At 42.9% G+C, this 16,914-nt stretch overlaps 1 protein-coding gene across 8 annotated transcripts in view; it reads right to left on the bottom strand.

Moving 5' to 3' along the window:
* MEF2C (myocyte enhancer factor 2C) overlaps positions 1-16,914 on the bottom strand; it is a 199,881-nt gene that overhangs the window by 164,004 nt on the left and 18,963 nt on the right. Inside the window, exon 1 of one of the 8 annotated variants that reach the window (XM_056848782.1) lies at positions 13,352-13,424. The exons of the other annotated variants lie outside the window; for them this stretch is intronic. The gene's annotated coding sequence lies outside the window, so the exon portion shown is untranslated. Of the gene's footprint in view, positions 1-13,351; positions 13,425-16,914 lie in introns of those variants that run through there. 8 annotated transcript variants of the gene reach the window in all.

Genomic DNA, 16,914 nt, shown 5'->3' with positions numbered 1-16,914 from the left:
AGATCTACCAGCCGCATGTTGCAGCTCACTCCAAAGCAGCTGTGAGTTGGCTAATGCTGGAACATTAATAGTATTGTAACTGTATCTCTACTAATGCAAGCCCCTGTACTCAGTGGCAGCTTATTCAATGGGTCTAACAGTAGTAAGCAGTGACCCACTCTCTTAACAGGCAGGCGTCACTTGGGAGGAAGCTCAGGCAGATCTACAGCTGCTGAATGGTCAGAATGCCAGTACGGACCAATAGTTGCACTTAACTGTTGTGTGCCTGGGTCTTCAAGTAACATCCACCACTCCCGTCGATAGCAGTGATCACTTACTATGTGCAGCCCTATCACATTATTCACTCAGCACTGTATGTAATACTGCAGTAGACTCACGGTGCCATCTTAAGCAGAGTTACACCCTTCAAAGCCCATGGACTTGAATAGAAAGGTGTAACTCTGCTCTGGATGACACTTCCATAATCAAAAGAGCTAAAATGGTAGGAAAGCAAAACCAGCAGATAACAAGGGACAGGAAAACAAAACCTTGCTCCTCCTCAAGTTGGTTAATATTTTGTATGCATTGTAGTAGAAGTACTGTGGCTGTACTGGAATCCCACAGGGCTTCAGAAGGCAGAGCTGTCAAACAATGGATCCAGAGAGTTCTTTAGCTGGAGGTTCAGCCATGTTAAGATTTATTTATTTACTGAGTCCATACTCCATTCTTCTCAGTGGGGACCCAATGGCTTACTACATTATCCTTTTTCCCATTTTACTCTCACAAAAACCCTGTGAGGTAGGTTGAGAGTGTGTGCCTGGTCTCAGGTCACCCAGAAAGCTTCCATGGTAGAATGGGAATTCAAACCTGGGTCTCCCAGATCCTAGTCTGACATTTTAACCATGCTGGTTCTCATAAATTGGTCTATGTTACTCATCACCTAAACCATACATTGTGCGGGTAAACATCAAACATCATTTTTAGCCACTTCAGGAGCTCCCATATTAGTCGGGCTTTCAATGTTATCTTTGTGATATGGGAAGGATTCCCCTGCATCAGTTTCACTGCTGCGAATGTAACATGAGTAAGAGTTACCACCACCAGTTTATGTGATTGAGTGACAGCACTCAAGTACATGAAGTTAAAGGGTTAAATCCATTGATGGATTCCCCCTTTCTACATCTAACTCACTATTCCTATTCTTCCTTGGGGACCTCTGTCCCCCAGAGAGCATTTTGGGCTGCAGTGGCAAGATGGAGGCAATAGGATTCCACAGAAAGTTCTGTTCTGCTGATGGAAATCAGTGGAAATGACGTGGATCCAACTCAGTGTCAGAATAGTTATCTCCAATTAAAGATAAAAGTTTTTTCACTAATAAAAACAAAACCCAAATGATTAGATCTTGCAAGGCACTGGCTGCTACTGCACCTTTTTCTGAAGTACCATCTTCAATGCTGCCTGATATAAGAATGTCACATAAAATGAGCTCAGTGGCACACCTTGACACCACGCATTTGACTGGAAATCCTTCTCCAACTGCACTCTATGAACAGATTGTAAAATTTTGAACAAAATAAATACAAAATCTGTAGACAAACTCTTGCCTGATACAACCTTCAGTGTGACACCTGAGCTTGCCTTGATCAGCAATATTATGTCCACATCACAGTCCAGTCTGCTTCTTCTAGAAACCCCACATCAACTGTGCCCTGTGTCCACCAAACCTCTGCCACTATACCCTTCCCTTGCCTATAAAAAGAACCTTCTGTCTTTCTGTTCATTATGTGTTGTTTCTGTAGCATTTTCAATAGTGCATATACCAGGGATGGGGAACGTCCGGCCCAGGGGCCGTATGCGGCCCCCGAGGACATTTTCAGTGGCCCTCAGGAGCTCAAGGGCCCAGCCGCAGAGGCGCAGCACATGCAGCCCTCCCAAAGGGTGTTCCTGGGGCCGCGGCGCCCTTTGGACCTCCTCTCATCGACTGTTGGCCTGCGAGAGGAGGGATGCTTCCCCCAAGGCTGCCCCCTACAGTCGCGGCATTCAGGAAGACCGTGGCACACTGTAAGCCCCTCTTGCCGCCTATCAAGCGGCGAGGAGGGGGGGAGAGGCCAGTGACTCCCAGCGGCGGAACATGCGCGCGGGAGCCGATCGGGCTTGGAGGGCATTTTGAGGACTCAGGATGGGAGGGTGTGGAGGCTGGGGCCCGGTCACGCGGGGCTGCGTGTGCTGCTGTGTGTGTTGGGGGAGGCCCGGTTGCGTGGGGCCAGCGTGTGCAGGTGTGTGTATGTGGGGGGAAAGGCTTTTCTCTCCCTCTTTTTCTGTCACTTATTCTCTTTTCTCCCCCGTCTCTTTCTTTGTCTATTTTTGCCTTTTCTCCCCCTCCATTTCTCTGTTTTCCTTCCTCCCTCCCTTCCCTGAGGATCGGCTGCGGGCTGCACCCCACTGGCGCCTCGTTTGCTCGGGGCCCACCGCTGGCTGCCCTCCCGCCTGGGAGGGGGGAGGGAGGGAGAGCAGGGGTGACCTCCAGGCCTTCTCTTCATAGCCTCCCCTGTGGTTGCCAACCTCCAGGTGGTTGCTGGAGACCTGGAAACCCTAGCCTCTCCCCCCCACACAACGGCAGATCTACACCTGGTTATGGCCCCCGAATGATGTCAAAAATGAGCAAATGGCCCTTGGCAGGAAAAAGGTTCCCCACCCCTGGCATATACAAACAGGAAGTGCTAAGAAATTAACTCCTGTGCTGATAATTGTCTAACTATGTTCTCTCCAGCACTGTGACATAACTCACTATTGGAAGTAGAAACTTTGCAGTCAGTCATTTTGGGTGCCAAAGCAAAATCTTAAAAATTAACATTTCTTCTATCAAGTCACTTTAGGGTTGCGTGGAACGGGTCCAAAACATACAAACTACATGACATCTGTGATCCGTAAAGCACAACCAAAAGGCATGTAAAATTACCCAAAAAATGCAGATTGATGCACAAAAATATCCCTTGTAATATTGCAAATTCCTACTAATATAATGTTTTAAATATAAAAAAACAAATCTTTCCTACTGATCAGAAAATCTCCACATTGGACTAAAACCTAACCATCTGAAAGGATGGTCCTATCATTGTCGGTATAAATATGATCAATATAAACTTGGCCAGTTGCATTTAATGTTATTTATTTAAAATACTTAAAACCCACTTATAATTCCCCTTAAGTCACCTTGAGGGCTTGTTAATTGTTAAACCTCTCCTTTTAAAATATGGGTTTTCTTCTGACTAATTGATGCCTTTTTTAAAAATACAAGATTAAATTATCTTCTACTGCTGCTACTGCCACGCTTTTAATTTTAATAACAGTATCCATGATCTGATATCATTAGGCCGCAAGATTCCTTTTAAACAAAATGTTTATTCTTAAGTATTTAAATTAAACACCGCTTCATTTTCTGTGGCACTAAACGAGTCTATCAGGTTACAGATCCACATTAACAGACATATTGTCGCGATTTGCAGTTCCTGTATGAGTATACCTAAGTTCACGTCTCAAGCAGTGCCAAGGATGAACTTTCTACTCTGCATGTAAGATGTACACAATATTTAATGATAATGTGCCTGTATTTCAGTGTGCATTTCATACACGGCACAGCAATATTAAACTACTGTACATCATGTCCAGCACTGTGGACAGGAAAATCATTGTGTATAATTTATGTATCAGTTCTTCACATACATTTTTTTCTTGCCAAAGCAAAGATAATATGATCAAAAATGGCTTGTTGTTAAAAACAGATTAACAAGCTGATAATACTTTTTCAAAGACAAGGCATGGCTATTGGTGACATTTCTGAAAAAGGAATATATAGTGAGAATTAAAAGAATTCAGTTAACCAGATTCTTGGATACAGAATTTCCCTCCTTATTTGGGTAAAAATGTCTATGTCTATCCCTTTAAACCTCCATGGACAAAAGCCTTCTTTTAAAATAACAGTTTTTTGGTGAGAAAAGGTACCTTTACCCCCACACTGCCTGAAAGGTACCCTACAGGAGCTCAAGTGAACAAGGAATATAGAAATAGCAAGAAAATAAAGATGAAAATTCTGAATTCTTCATTTAGCATTTTCTTGACCCCACTGTACAGTCATTAGAATAGACTCAAAATATAGATGCAGACCAAACTTAAAACATGTTTACTCAGAAGTAAGCCCCACAGCATTCTAGTAACTGCAATTAGGACTGCATCATTAAATTCACTGTTTAACTTTAAAGCTCATTCACCACCAAAAACAGAGCAATACATTCTAAGAATGCAAAATGGTAATATGCAGATATAGTCTTGGTCTTCTAAAACATGCAGGGCGTTTGGGGATTTCTGAACAGCAAAACAATCACAAGAGAGTACAGACCTGCTCCAAACCTAGCTCTATGAAACAATTTAGATTACTCTCCATATGAAACTTCTTCGCAATTCTTTGGGAATTTTTATTGGGAAACCCTCTGTTTGCCACTCATTCTACAGGATCAATATATCCCACTGCACTGTCCAGAATAAAATGCTGATCTTTGCTAACTCAGCAGTGCTTTTCTGCAGTTGTGTTGTCTTTTGCTGTGCAAATATTCTACATTTTCAGAAAATTAAACATGAGAAAACACCCATAGATATCATTGCTTTGTTAGGCAGCAACGTTTCTCAAAGATGGTCTTATCTGCCACATTTATTTCTAGACATCCTTTCAAAGCAATTATGTAATAATCCTCTGTACAAAGGGTTTCCGCTAACCCATTTAGCAGGTATTGATTGACTACAGTTTAAACCAGGTAATGGTTACATACCACAAATGATATTAATTCTGGAAGGTTTAAGAAACTAACTGCAAACAGGAACGTCTTGAATTACACTTCTCTATCTTAAAGTACTATATCCTGGATTATTAATATAATTTAGGCAGATCCCCACACAGTGCATACACTAATTTTGCCTGCAAATCATGGAGTCAACAGATGTGCATCCAAATAAAAACAAACTTCTCTCCCCCATGGGGGGGGGGGACTGAACTGTATGGGGGGAAAGCCTTGGTGACAGAAAGTTCCATCAAGTCACAGCTGACTTGTGGGGATCCCCACAAGGTTTTCATGGCATGATTACAAACAGAGGTGGTTTGCCATTGCCTGCTTCAGCTTAGCAACCCTGAACTTCCTTGGTGGCCTTCTATCCAAGTACTAACTAGAGCCAATCCCTGCTTATCTTCCAAGACATGATAAGATCGAGCTAGCCTGAGACATCCATGTCAGGGCAAAAAAAAACCTTGGGAGGGGGCAATTTCCAGCTGGAAAACAAGAGGCAGATGGGTTAAGCATTTTCTTTTCCCCAGTGATTCTCCACTCTGTATCTTCCTCTCCCTAAACAATTTTGAGAGCCAGCATTTAGTAGTAGTTAAGAGTGGCAGACTGTAATCTGGAGAACGGGGTTCAACTCCCCACTCCTCCTGCTGGGGGACCTTGGGCCAGTCACAGTTCTCTCAGAACTCTCTCAGCCTACGCAGAGGCAGGCAATGGCAAATCACCTCTGAATATCTCTCAGCTTGAAAACTCCACAAGGTTGCTATAAGACAGCTGTGACTTGATAGCACACACACACAAGCAATTTTGCTTTCAAAAAATAAGGCATTGGGACACTGTATGTATGGGTAGTTTACTTCTTATGGTCTAGGTATATTCTAAATAACAAGGTTTTCCCGAAACTTTTCTTTTAAAAGGGTATTTAATATTTCAGAACATCCCCACTACCCTGAATTCTTTGGATCAAGAGCAAGGAATTTGGTAATGCCCTTCATTTTTCAAATATCCTCCTGGAATTGCTGTAGATATAAATTGCCAACATTGGTGGCAGACAGTTGATACTGAGAACGTCAACTTAGTACCAGGGCTACAGTGCATGAGACTTCTAGGTATGAACTGTCAAACTTTTTCAGTAGTTACTTATTCCTCACTGTGGTTCAGTGGTGTTCATGATGTGGCCTACGTGTAGCCTATAATGGCTTTTGTTGTGGCCGTCCACTTCCTTATCAAATCCTTATGATCTAACACTGATGCGGAAGGATGCAGGTACCTATTTCATTTAGTCCAGCATGCTAAAATATCCTAATTCAATAAACTGCTAGCTACCTAGCCTTATATGAACATGGAATATTTGTTTCAGGGATAGGGAGCAGTCGTAGTATTGGGAGAGGGGTATTTGTGGTCACGGTTCGTGGATGCAAGAAACCACTCCTGTTAAAAATAATAAACAGGAGTCCATTGCATCACGCCTGCTGAATTACTAAACAAGCCAAACTGACCCTTGACAACTTCCTAGGGAAAGCAATATGATAGACTGCGACATTTTCTGAAACAACTCCAGCTCAGGCTATTTATTTTAGCCCCAGTGACATAGCTGCTGTTATCTCATTTGGAAAAGAACTGCATGTTTCGCTGCAAGGACTCTCCCCCCCCCCCTCAAAAAAAGTCTGCTAGAAATTCTAGGCACACTTGCTTATTTGGATTGCCCAATAAAATCCATGCCGGAGTTCTCTCATGTATTTTGAAATATTTCCAGCATGTACAAATTTAACCGACCACTGGGAATTCCACAGAAAGCCTACTAGGGAATGCTTAAATATATTTTCTAGGCTGCTGGGAAGAGAGGCAAGATGGGAAGGTGGCATCAGATTTTCTGCCAAACCTCCTTAATTCCTAGGGTAGCACAGTGGCTAAGCGAGAAATCCAAAACAGGTCTACTCAGATAAATCGAACAGGAAATTGTTCTCAGAGCTACACTGTAACATAAAGAGCTATGATTCAAAAGATCGCCTGTTCAAGTCTCAGCCACGAATTCCAAGACTGATTTCAGCGAACCACTCAGCCCCATTACCCCACTGCAAAATGGGGATAATAATACTAGTCTACCTTACAAGGCTATTGTAAAGGGTAGTGTGAATGTATTCAGTGCTTTGAATTATGGAAGATCTCTATAATGTTGAAGAGTAGGAGCAATTATTATTATTGGGTGGGGCTGTGGATTAGTGGTAGATTTGGCATGCAGAAGGTCCGAGGTTCAATCTGCAGCATCTCCAGTTAAAGGAACTGGCAGTAGGTGGTGTGAAAGACTTCTTCCAGAGACCCTGGAGTAGACAATACTGACTGTGATGGACCAAGGATCTGATTCAGTATAAGGCAGCTTCATGTATTATTCCCTGTAGCTTTTCTGGAAAGGTCCGTTTGTCTCACTGCTTCGCTGGCAGCAGATAGCCGATACAGATGTGGTCTTGTGCTTGTGCACAAATATGCTCCCTTGCTAGATTTTCAGTTTTGAGATGGTCCTATACGTTTAGTACAGGTTCTAGGGGACAAAAGAAACAAAGACAAAGTCTGCAATCCGCTTGCAGCCTTGGGCCCAATTAGGCTACTGAAATCATTAGGATTTAACCAACCTGTGAACAGGACTGCAGTCCAAGGGTCATGTAGCACCTTAACAAGTGATTTAATGTAGCACAAGCTTTCCTGTCAAGAGCCTGCTTTGTCAGATACCTACTTTAAAACTGCTTAACTTGCTAGTCAGGGTTTCTTAAAGGTACAGTCCCATTCCCAATGATGTAAATAAATAACAAATTACTGACCTGTTCTCTTTCAAATGTAAATTCAACAAGTATTTGGTATACAGCTAAGTGTGGGGCATGGTATTAAAGACCATTTGGGGCTCCTGATCCAAAACCAGACTTCAACATCTTAGCAAGAACAGCATGCTCCAAAAGCAGTGAAGTAGCGTTATCGCGAAGTATTATGAATGGCAGAGAAATCACTAATTTCTATCATTGGTTTTTGTAGGTTACCCGGGCTGTGTGACCGTGGTCTTGGTATTTTCTTTCCTAATTTCTATCATATTTCTAAATCCTTATATTGCAAATTTTAAACAGAATGAGAAGACTACATTTCTTAACCTCTAAATTTATAATCTAGGACAAAAATGTAAGATTGTATATGACATGTTATGTCTTCATTAAATAAAAAACACATGCTATATTTTCATGTCTTTATTATGTAATAATGAGGCTGCTCATATACCTACAGTTTTCTCAAAAGCTGACACTAGTGGGGAAATGTTATAAGCCCCTGTTTAGGTTTTCACATAACTCACAAAACCACAGCTGGGGTCCCATGAGAGATCTTCTCACAACATTTTGTTATAATGACAAAATATAGTGGCTAAATTTTGATAATTGGGTATTCCTAACGCATTCCTTTACAATAGCATAGCATACACTTCACAAAAGCACATATTTATTCAGTAATACATATGGGACCATAGAAAATACTGAAAAGTGAAACGATTTTTCTCAACAATTCGTTACTCCATTGAAAGTAATGACCATCAGAGAAGCCTGAAGACAGCATGTGTATAATGTAATATTGCCGGAAATCATTGATATATCTGATTACACACACGGTACATATATAATCCAGTTTCAAAAATTATGCTTTTTCAAGATTTCATGCTTCTCTTTCTTGGTCCAAAAGTACAGCAACATTCAGTTTGCTATGCTCAGGGTATTTTAAATATACATTATATAAGCCTCAACATAAAAAGATAACTTTGCAGAATGTAGAGGCATTGAAACAAATTCTGGTAATCTAGTGAAGTCAAGGCTTTTTTTAATTTAAATTCTCTGGCACCCCAGTTCTACCACATTATTTAAAAACCAATCCCAGTCATTTCAATTTAGCTTACTTCTGCAAAGATTCTTAAAAATATGGCCCTTGGTGGGCCCCTTCTGTCCAATGTGACTAGCTCCTCAACTATATAGATATTTATTTTAAGTCCTACTGATTTCAGTGGACTTAAAGTACCAGTTTTTAGGATTACAGCCGATGAGCCCAAGAGAGTGATTCTAAACAGGTCTATTGGGAAACGAGTCCCGTTTTATTCAGTGGGGCTTACGAATTTGTGTGATTACAACCTAAATCAGATTGTATAGGAATATTCCACCTTAACCAAGCTGAATTTGGCAAATAATGTGAAGTGAAGGAAGAAAACAATATTCACACTACAGGGAGTGAAATTTCCCACACTATGAAAAGGCAGCACCAACTATGGTTTAATGATCACTGCAAATTCTGATTCTAAAATATACCTACAATTAATAGAAAATTAAGTACATAAGTATTGCTTTTTAGCCACATGCAATGAAAACACAGCGTTTATATGTGCAGCTGATTCATTAGTGCTGCACTATGCAAGACTCTAGGAGGCATTAGTTGGGGTTTTAAAAGTTTGTTTTTAAAATAAGTAAAAATTCTCCTTCACGGGGAACTACAACCCCTTTAAACAGTTGTGCATATGATAAGCATTGACTGCCTTCATTCCCTTTACTGATAAAATCAGACGTAATGTCAATTGTAGTTCAAAAAAACTTTCCATAGATGCAAATATAAGGTATAGCTAAATATCCCGATTGAAAAGGTAACTGAGGCTTCATGGGACTAAGATCATTTAAAAAGCATTGCATAATTTTGATAGAAGTGAATAACAGCAATCCTGGAAATAGTTATTCAACATTAGTCATGATGATTTTAACAATAATCCCCTAAAATAAACCGTTCAAACATTTGGTTTGTTGCTATTTGCTATAGTCATCGGTAACAGCTTTGTATGTATATAACTTTAAAGTTTTCCAGCGGCTGCACTTGGAAATCATTAGAAGATTTCTGAATTTGCAATTTTTGAATGATCCCAGCCCAAAACTCTCAATGATTTCAGAACGGAGTTTCTACCCTTCAACTTGCACTTAGCTATGACTAAGCAATCAAGCGATAGTAGCCCTTATGTAACAAATAACCAATTGAAAATGAAGTGTGCCTTGCCAGGCAACAGCAATCAGCTTTTATCTCTGTCCAATCAAGTTGACATCTGAACTGCCTAATCCTCCTTTTGTAAGGCATATAAGACTTTGTTGTCACTGTTGGTTTTGTGAATTGTCTATGTAAGCTGCTCTGATTTCCTAAAGATGACAGATCCCAGTGAACTGCCAAGCTCTACTGCACTGCAGTCAATGCGACAGTTGAGATTAAGGTACAGGTCTGAAGACAAGACACTAGGATTTAATCACCTGTCCACATGTAACATATTGACCGTCAGCTCTCAGGAGATTAACTTAAATCTGTTCGGAGCTGCAAAACAATTACTATATTAAAAAAAATGTGCTTTAATATCTACATCATTTACACGTCTTGCTTCAACTTCTGCAGTGTGTCACTAGTTCTAAACTATGCAGGTTCAACTTGAAAAGAAGAAATGCTGCGAAGCAATACTGTTAACCATTTAAAGCCAAAGCCTGCTCATACTTCAGTGAGTGGACAAATTTTTCAGCATGCATTCTGTGGGTATTACACCTTTGCTAAATTTTAAGCTATATGTATCTGAATTGCCAGATTGCCTAAAATGTACATTTATACTAAGTTTTGTGATCCAAGACAGCAAAAGATCCTATACCCTCAAATACTTGGGACAGTACACCATGCTGCTATTTTGTATCCATAAACAGAGGTTCTTTGTGATCCTCACGCAGAAGTAATCAGAGTTTAAGACCACTCTGATCCATGTTCTTCTACCTGTAGGTAAACAACACAGCTCAGAAGTTGGCCTAGGTCCAACAGGTTGAAGTCTCAAAGTGATCATTCTTTCAAGCATCTAATATGAAAGGGAAAAAATCATGACCCTCTCCAAAAACGCTTAAGCAGCTGCTTATCTGATTTTATTTTTAAAGGGGATGGAAGAAGAAGAATGTCCTCGACTATTTTGCTAAACATTTGAAGAAACAAATCTGATAGAAAGAAGAGAAAAACAAAAGAACTTAGTACAAATTATTCAAGTCTTGACAATTCCTATGAAGTAGATGTGTTTTGGATTCCACTACTGCTTATTTTTCTCCCCTGCACAAAAAGAAACACCTAGAAGTCAAAAGCAAGTTTGCAGTTTGGATCTGTTAAAGAAGAACGGCCAGATACAAGGTGGGTTTTTTTGTCCTTACAGCCATTAGTTAAAATTTAAAATCAGAATACAAACATACTTAATTAATAGACAGACACCTGCTTTGAAATAGGATGTTTTACAAAAAGTCAGCCATTAACCACAGCATCAGAAGGAATTCATCAGCAAGGAAGTATATTTCTCTTATTATTGCCTACAACTTCTTTCCAAGAAATCAGCTTTACAGTCACTTTCACTATTACGCACATAAAGTGTTCCCAAACGGGCAACCCAGACTTATAACTTGAAATGATCTGTTCTACTATTATATTTCTAATACAAACCCAAGTACATATTTTGTAACATTATCTCTACATATGTGCAACTTTTCTCATTTAACACACTTTGGAGAAAAACTGAGTAAACATACATTATATTCCAACAACATGTATCAATCAGAAAGGATAAACTAGTACTCTATTACTCTATATCACCTGGAAACTACCGAGTAGATATTTCATTGTTTCTGTTTATGAGCTTTATCTTCCAAATCCTTGTTCATGCAAGTTGTCAATTGTCATCTAAGCAGATCTGCAAGACCTAACTCACATATGGTTTGCATGCTCAAATCATGGAGTTGTTTGACCGCAACTGGCATTGTGACATAAAAGAGTATTACTGTACACACAACAGATTAAAACAAAATTCTCTATTCTCCATATTCTACAAGAATATAGATAGCAGATTCCAAATCCTGAAGGTTATACATACTGAAATATGCTTCAATGCTCCCAGTGGCAGTATGTAATCTCAAGAAATGGTAAGTATAGATAAATTAGCCATTAAAGTACAGGAGGGAACACACCAGTGTTTCAAAAGATGTCACTTTGTAGTGCCCACAACTGCCTATATAAGAAACATGCACATTTCAATAGAAGCATCTAGGACCCTTAATTTTTTTTTGGGGGGGGGGGCAACTCTGTTAAGTAGGCTAGCTGAATCTGAACTCAGTCTGCAAAGCAGAGGTATTGGTTCACAGGTGATTACGTTACTACACATTGGAGTGTAGCATTATTATACAACAAATAACTATCTATACTTTGCAACCGCTCCTTCTAAGTGCCATTAAACAGACTTCATGTTGGTCTTATGTAATAGGCACACTGTACACTTTCATATAAGGACCTGATATAGTTTTAAGACAATGGCCTGTTTTCTATGTGCTAGTAAAATGCATTTCATCTCAAGCCAGAAGTGCATAGACCACTGCTGGCAGAATGCCTTTCTGCTGGCTAATTATCTTAAACGGTAGCAGGTATGAAGTACGCTCCATTAAGTATTTCATTGTAAAAGACCTACTTTCAAACTCTACCTGTGCTGATCTACCAGACAGTACAAGATCTGCCAATGATGCAAGAATTAAACGCACAAAGTTATATTATGTAAGTGTCGATTTAGAAACACAGCATTGTGAAGGTAGCGGGATTCTTGACTTAGCTCCCAAGTCTACTGGAGGAACTGTATCCTACACAGGATAAGAAAGATACCTACTATACTACATATACATAGCAAAATAGCATCCACTATAGATTTCCTTTCCCCCCCCCTTTTTTTTTTTTACACCAGCTGGTGAAATGTTAATGCACAGTAAAATAAGAAAGGTTGCCTGGCAGTGATTGAGGCTTGCTCAACTTACTACAAAAGTTGGAAGGACTACCGAGAAAGAGATGAATATGACTTGCTTGCCATTGCATGGCACACCCAGTTCCTCCTTCTCAAAATGAAACAGATCCCCCTGGAAGAGATGCAAACACTTGGAGAAAAGGCTGTTTCTAAAAGCATTGTTACCTTAAGCATTGTTTTTTTTAATTATATATATATATATATATATATATATATATATATATATATATATATATATATATATATATAAAAGGTAACAATGCCGAGCTACCTAGAATGAAGTTTAAAAGGTCATTTGCTCTTTTGCCAGCTTATTTCTTCACTGGGCTGTTTGATAACTCACAGGGCAAGTGCTCCAAGGTCACGAGCTCGCGAAATGCTAAAAGACAAACAAACCTGAGCACACTTCACAATATCAAAACACACCAATGACGTGAGCTAACTCCATGAAACTTTAAACAGCCATGCAAGCTGATGGGGAGAGAGAAATCCTCCACCACTTAACTACGCCTGTTTGACTGCAAAGTTACTTTAAAGCCACTGATAACACCAGGGCTCTCCTCCTATGGTGAGCACATTCCCAGCGCACGTTAGCAAGTGACACATACATTGCAATGCCTATACGGGGTACCTGCGGCATCACAAGGCTGAGAGACAAGTCTATTTTACTGCTAGATTGAATCACAGATGTACTTACATTGCAAAGGTTTGGAAGATCAGGCTAGTCCTTGTGATATCTTCCCTTCTCGGGAGCGAGCGAGAGAGAGAGAGAGAGAGACGCACGCCCCGAGGAGGGTTGGGGGAGGGGGGGGCAGAGCCTTTAGTTCTTCCAGCCTTGCAAGATGTTCGCCACCTGGCTCAGCGCGCAGCCTCCCCGGAACCGCATCCGCGCACCGCCTCGGCAATCAATCCCACGGGCGGACGGGCGGGCGTGCAGAAGAGCGGGCAGGAAGGCGAAAGCGGCCGGTCGGAATAAAAGTAAAGCGAGCGGACTCGTCCTGCCAGCGTCCAGGAAGGAAGTGACAGGAGGCGGGTGGGAAAAGAGCAGCTCACAGGCTTTGTAACATCGCGGCTCGGAGGAAAGGGGGGGGGGAAGAGAGGCAGGGAGAGGAGGATTCAAAACTCCACGCCCGGCGAAGCTTTTCTGCCTTCTTGTCCTCCCTCTTCCTCCTCCTCCTCTTCTTTTCTCTCCCTCTCTTTCTCTCTCTCTCCCACAATCCCAAACGAATGACTCTCTCCTGCCGAGCTGGAGAAATAATCAGTTTCACTCTTGCAAAAAAAGGGGGCGGGATCACATCCCGCAAGCGGTTTAATAAAACAAACAGAGCGCCCAGCTCCGAGCAGCAGAGCGGGGAGCGGCGGCGCAGCAGCAGCTCCTCTTCCCCCCCCCCTTGCCCCTCTGTAGTCTCGACGAGCTTGATAAATTGCTCCACTACCCTACTTTAATTATGTATATGGTATGCAGAATAAATCACCCAACATCAGGCACCTCAATCAAGCACTTTTTAAATGATAATTGCATCTTGGCTGAATCAATCTTGCCATGCCTGACATTTTGCTAATTTTAGTTTTTTGCCGGGGGAGGGGAGAGGTAAGGGAGTCGGAGGGGTGACATAGGCCACGGAGCGACCCCCTCGTGGCAGCCCTTTATTCGAAGCCGCCCCAAACCGTCGCGGCGTTAGACTGAGAATCTGTGCCTTGTGCCCCTCCCCACCAGGGAAGAAGGTAATGGAGGGGGGGGGAGAAGGACGCTCCAGATCTCTGCTAGGTGGAACCGTCCGGGGCGAAGTCCCTTTGGCCAGCCACAGCGAGCCTTTACAGCACGCTGGGATTGGGTGTTCAAGAAAAAAAGGGCGCCCGGGGGTCCTCCAGCGGCAACACTTGCAAAAGGCACCGGTGTCTTGTATGGACGGTGGGGATAGGTGGGAGGTGTGTGGGGGGGGGAGAGAGGGGGGTGTTAGAATGCTGAGCAAACGGGGGCATCTGCTCGTGCCTCAGCCCCCCCCCCCGGGTTGGGCTTTGCCGCCGAGGCCGCCGCGCGCCTCCGCAGGAACGCGGCGGGGGGTTCGCGCGGGCTTCGCCGCCGGCGCTTCGGCTGCGGGGAGACCAGGGGTCGAGGCTGGCAGAGACCGTGGCGAAGGAACTGGGGGGAAGGAAGGCAGGCGTGAGCCGCGCGGGGAGGGGCGAGGGGGGCACGCCGCCGTCAGGCGTCTCCCTCGTCCCAGGCGGCCGCGCTCCCTCCACGCCGTCGGGACCAGCCCAGCTTTTCGACTCAGTTTGGAACCGTTTCCTCCCCAGCCCGAGCCTCGGCTGAGAGGCGAGAGGAAGTTTGCGGGGGGGGGGGGGAAGGTGTATTATTATTATTATTATTATTATTATTATTGTCGAATGATTTTTATTATTATTATTTTAGTATTATTATTTGTTATTGATCGCGGCCCTTGGCTTTCCCCTCCGTCTCTGTTGCGCCTTTCTGCGATGCTTTCTTCCGACCCTGGGCGCGCAAAGCAAACGCGACTTCCCGAGCGGCCGTCGTCTGGGAGTGCGGGACGGCTTTCAACTCACCGCGGGCCGCTCCGAGCTGCGCGGGGAAGCGCCACGCGGACTTCTGCGGGACAAGCGGGGCCCAAAAGTGGGCGGGCGGGCGGAGGCAGTGCGCGCCACCGCCCTGCGAGAAGAGCGGCTGCTGCCGGGAAACGCCCGTCCCCTCCCTTCCCCTGACAGGGTCTGCCGTCCCCTCGCGCGGCCCACTGGTCTGACCCTTATTCACGGAGGCGAAGCGGCTGCCCCGGGTCAGCGGTGCCAACCTCAGCGCGTGAGCTACGCCGCGCCGGACCCAGAAGCCACGCTACGGTCTCCTTTCCGCGCAACCCGGCCCTGAGCGGATTGGGCCCTGCAATGGCCGGTGGAGAAAAGGGACCGTCGTTGGTGGGTCGCTCGGCTGACCTCATAACTCGTCTGCCCCACTCATCCGTTGCCAGCTGACTGTTCTGTTTGGCGCTTCTTCAATAGAAGCAATTGTGGGATTGTTTGATGTATTCAGTCAGTTAATGGGGGACGACATTATAGGGCGAAAACGCATGGTCGCTTTATCCTCCTTTTATCCCTGTTTCAGCCAGGATCGAACACAAGCGTTTCGCCTAATGTACGTTCACTCCTGGCGAAAACAGGGATTAAAGGAGGATAAAGCGACCATGTGTTTTCACCCTATGAGAAAGGTGCTTGGCGTGTTCCAGAACCCCCGAGAAAGACTTTTAGTATGAAGTGATGTTAAAATATATGTTCCTTCAGGATTGAATATTGTTTTGGCAAGGGCAACCTGATTCCCCCTCCCCCTTTTCAAGTTGGTATAAGCAATTGTTGGTGGGTCAGTCCCAGAAAATAAGAGATGCAAAACAGATAATCTTTAATTTAGTATTCCTACTGGTGTAAAACGTTAAAGAACTATAGATAACTGGTTAGTTTCCCAGGTTTCTGCGCACGCGCACGCACACGTCTTCTCTTGGTTTTTGGATGGCTCACATGGCATACCGCTAGGGTGAAGGGCCTTGTTTAAGACAAATTCAAATAACCACAGGTCCACAAACCTCTGAGACAAAGTGCATAATTCAGATATTCAGGACCCACCTGGACCAGACTGTCTCTCTAGCACTGTTTTATAAAGTACATGGACAGCACTGTAGATAATACCATACGGTAGATAATAAGATACCTATGGGGTCTCTAAATGAAGGTTAGCAGAAGCTACCTAGTTCAGGTCCTTGCAGCTATTCAGGTCCTTGCAGCTATTTTTCAACAACTGATACCATTTTTATCTCATTCTGCCCAGTGTTCTATGGGGAAACTTTGGTTAAACATTGTGAGAGGGAAAGGGAGGGGATTCTAATCTAGGTTTCTATGACAATCATCCAGCACTCCAGCTCCTACATTATACTCTGGCTTTAAGATGAAATGGAAAAACGGGTGATATCACAATATGGCCTGCTGACAATTTTTATTGCATATAATAAAACCAAAGTAGTAAACAGATCAAGAACAAAGTTGCATCGTTTTATTCATTCACTGTGCTGCAGTATTTGGAAGTCTTGATACTGTAGTATTCTTTCCCCAAGAGGACACATTTCTGTCAACACAAAAAGATATTTGGCATGTGGAATGACCCAGAAATTCTGCTAATGACTAATGACTTTCGGCTAATTTTTAATGTCGTATATTTTAGGGACTTTAGTTACATAATATGGTCAGCAATTCGTTCTCAGT

The sequence above is a fragment of the Euleptes europaea genome, chromosome 4 (genome assembly GCF_029931775.1).
Source record: "Euleptes europaea isolate rEulEur1 chromosome 4, rEulEur1.hap1, whole genome shotgun sequence".
Classification (NCBI taxonomy): Eukaryota; Metazoa; Chordata; class Lepidosauria; order Squamata; family Sphaerodactylidae; genus Euleptes; species Euleptes europaea.
This window is presented reverse-complemented; position numbering and strand designations above follow the sequence as displayed.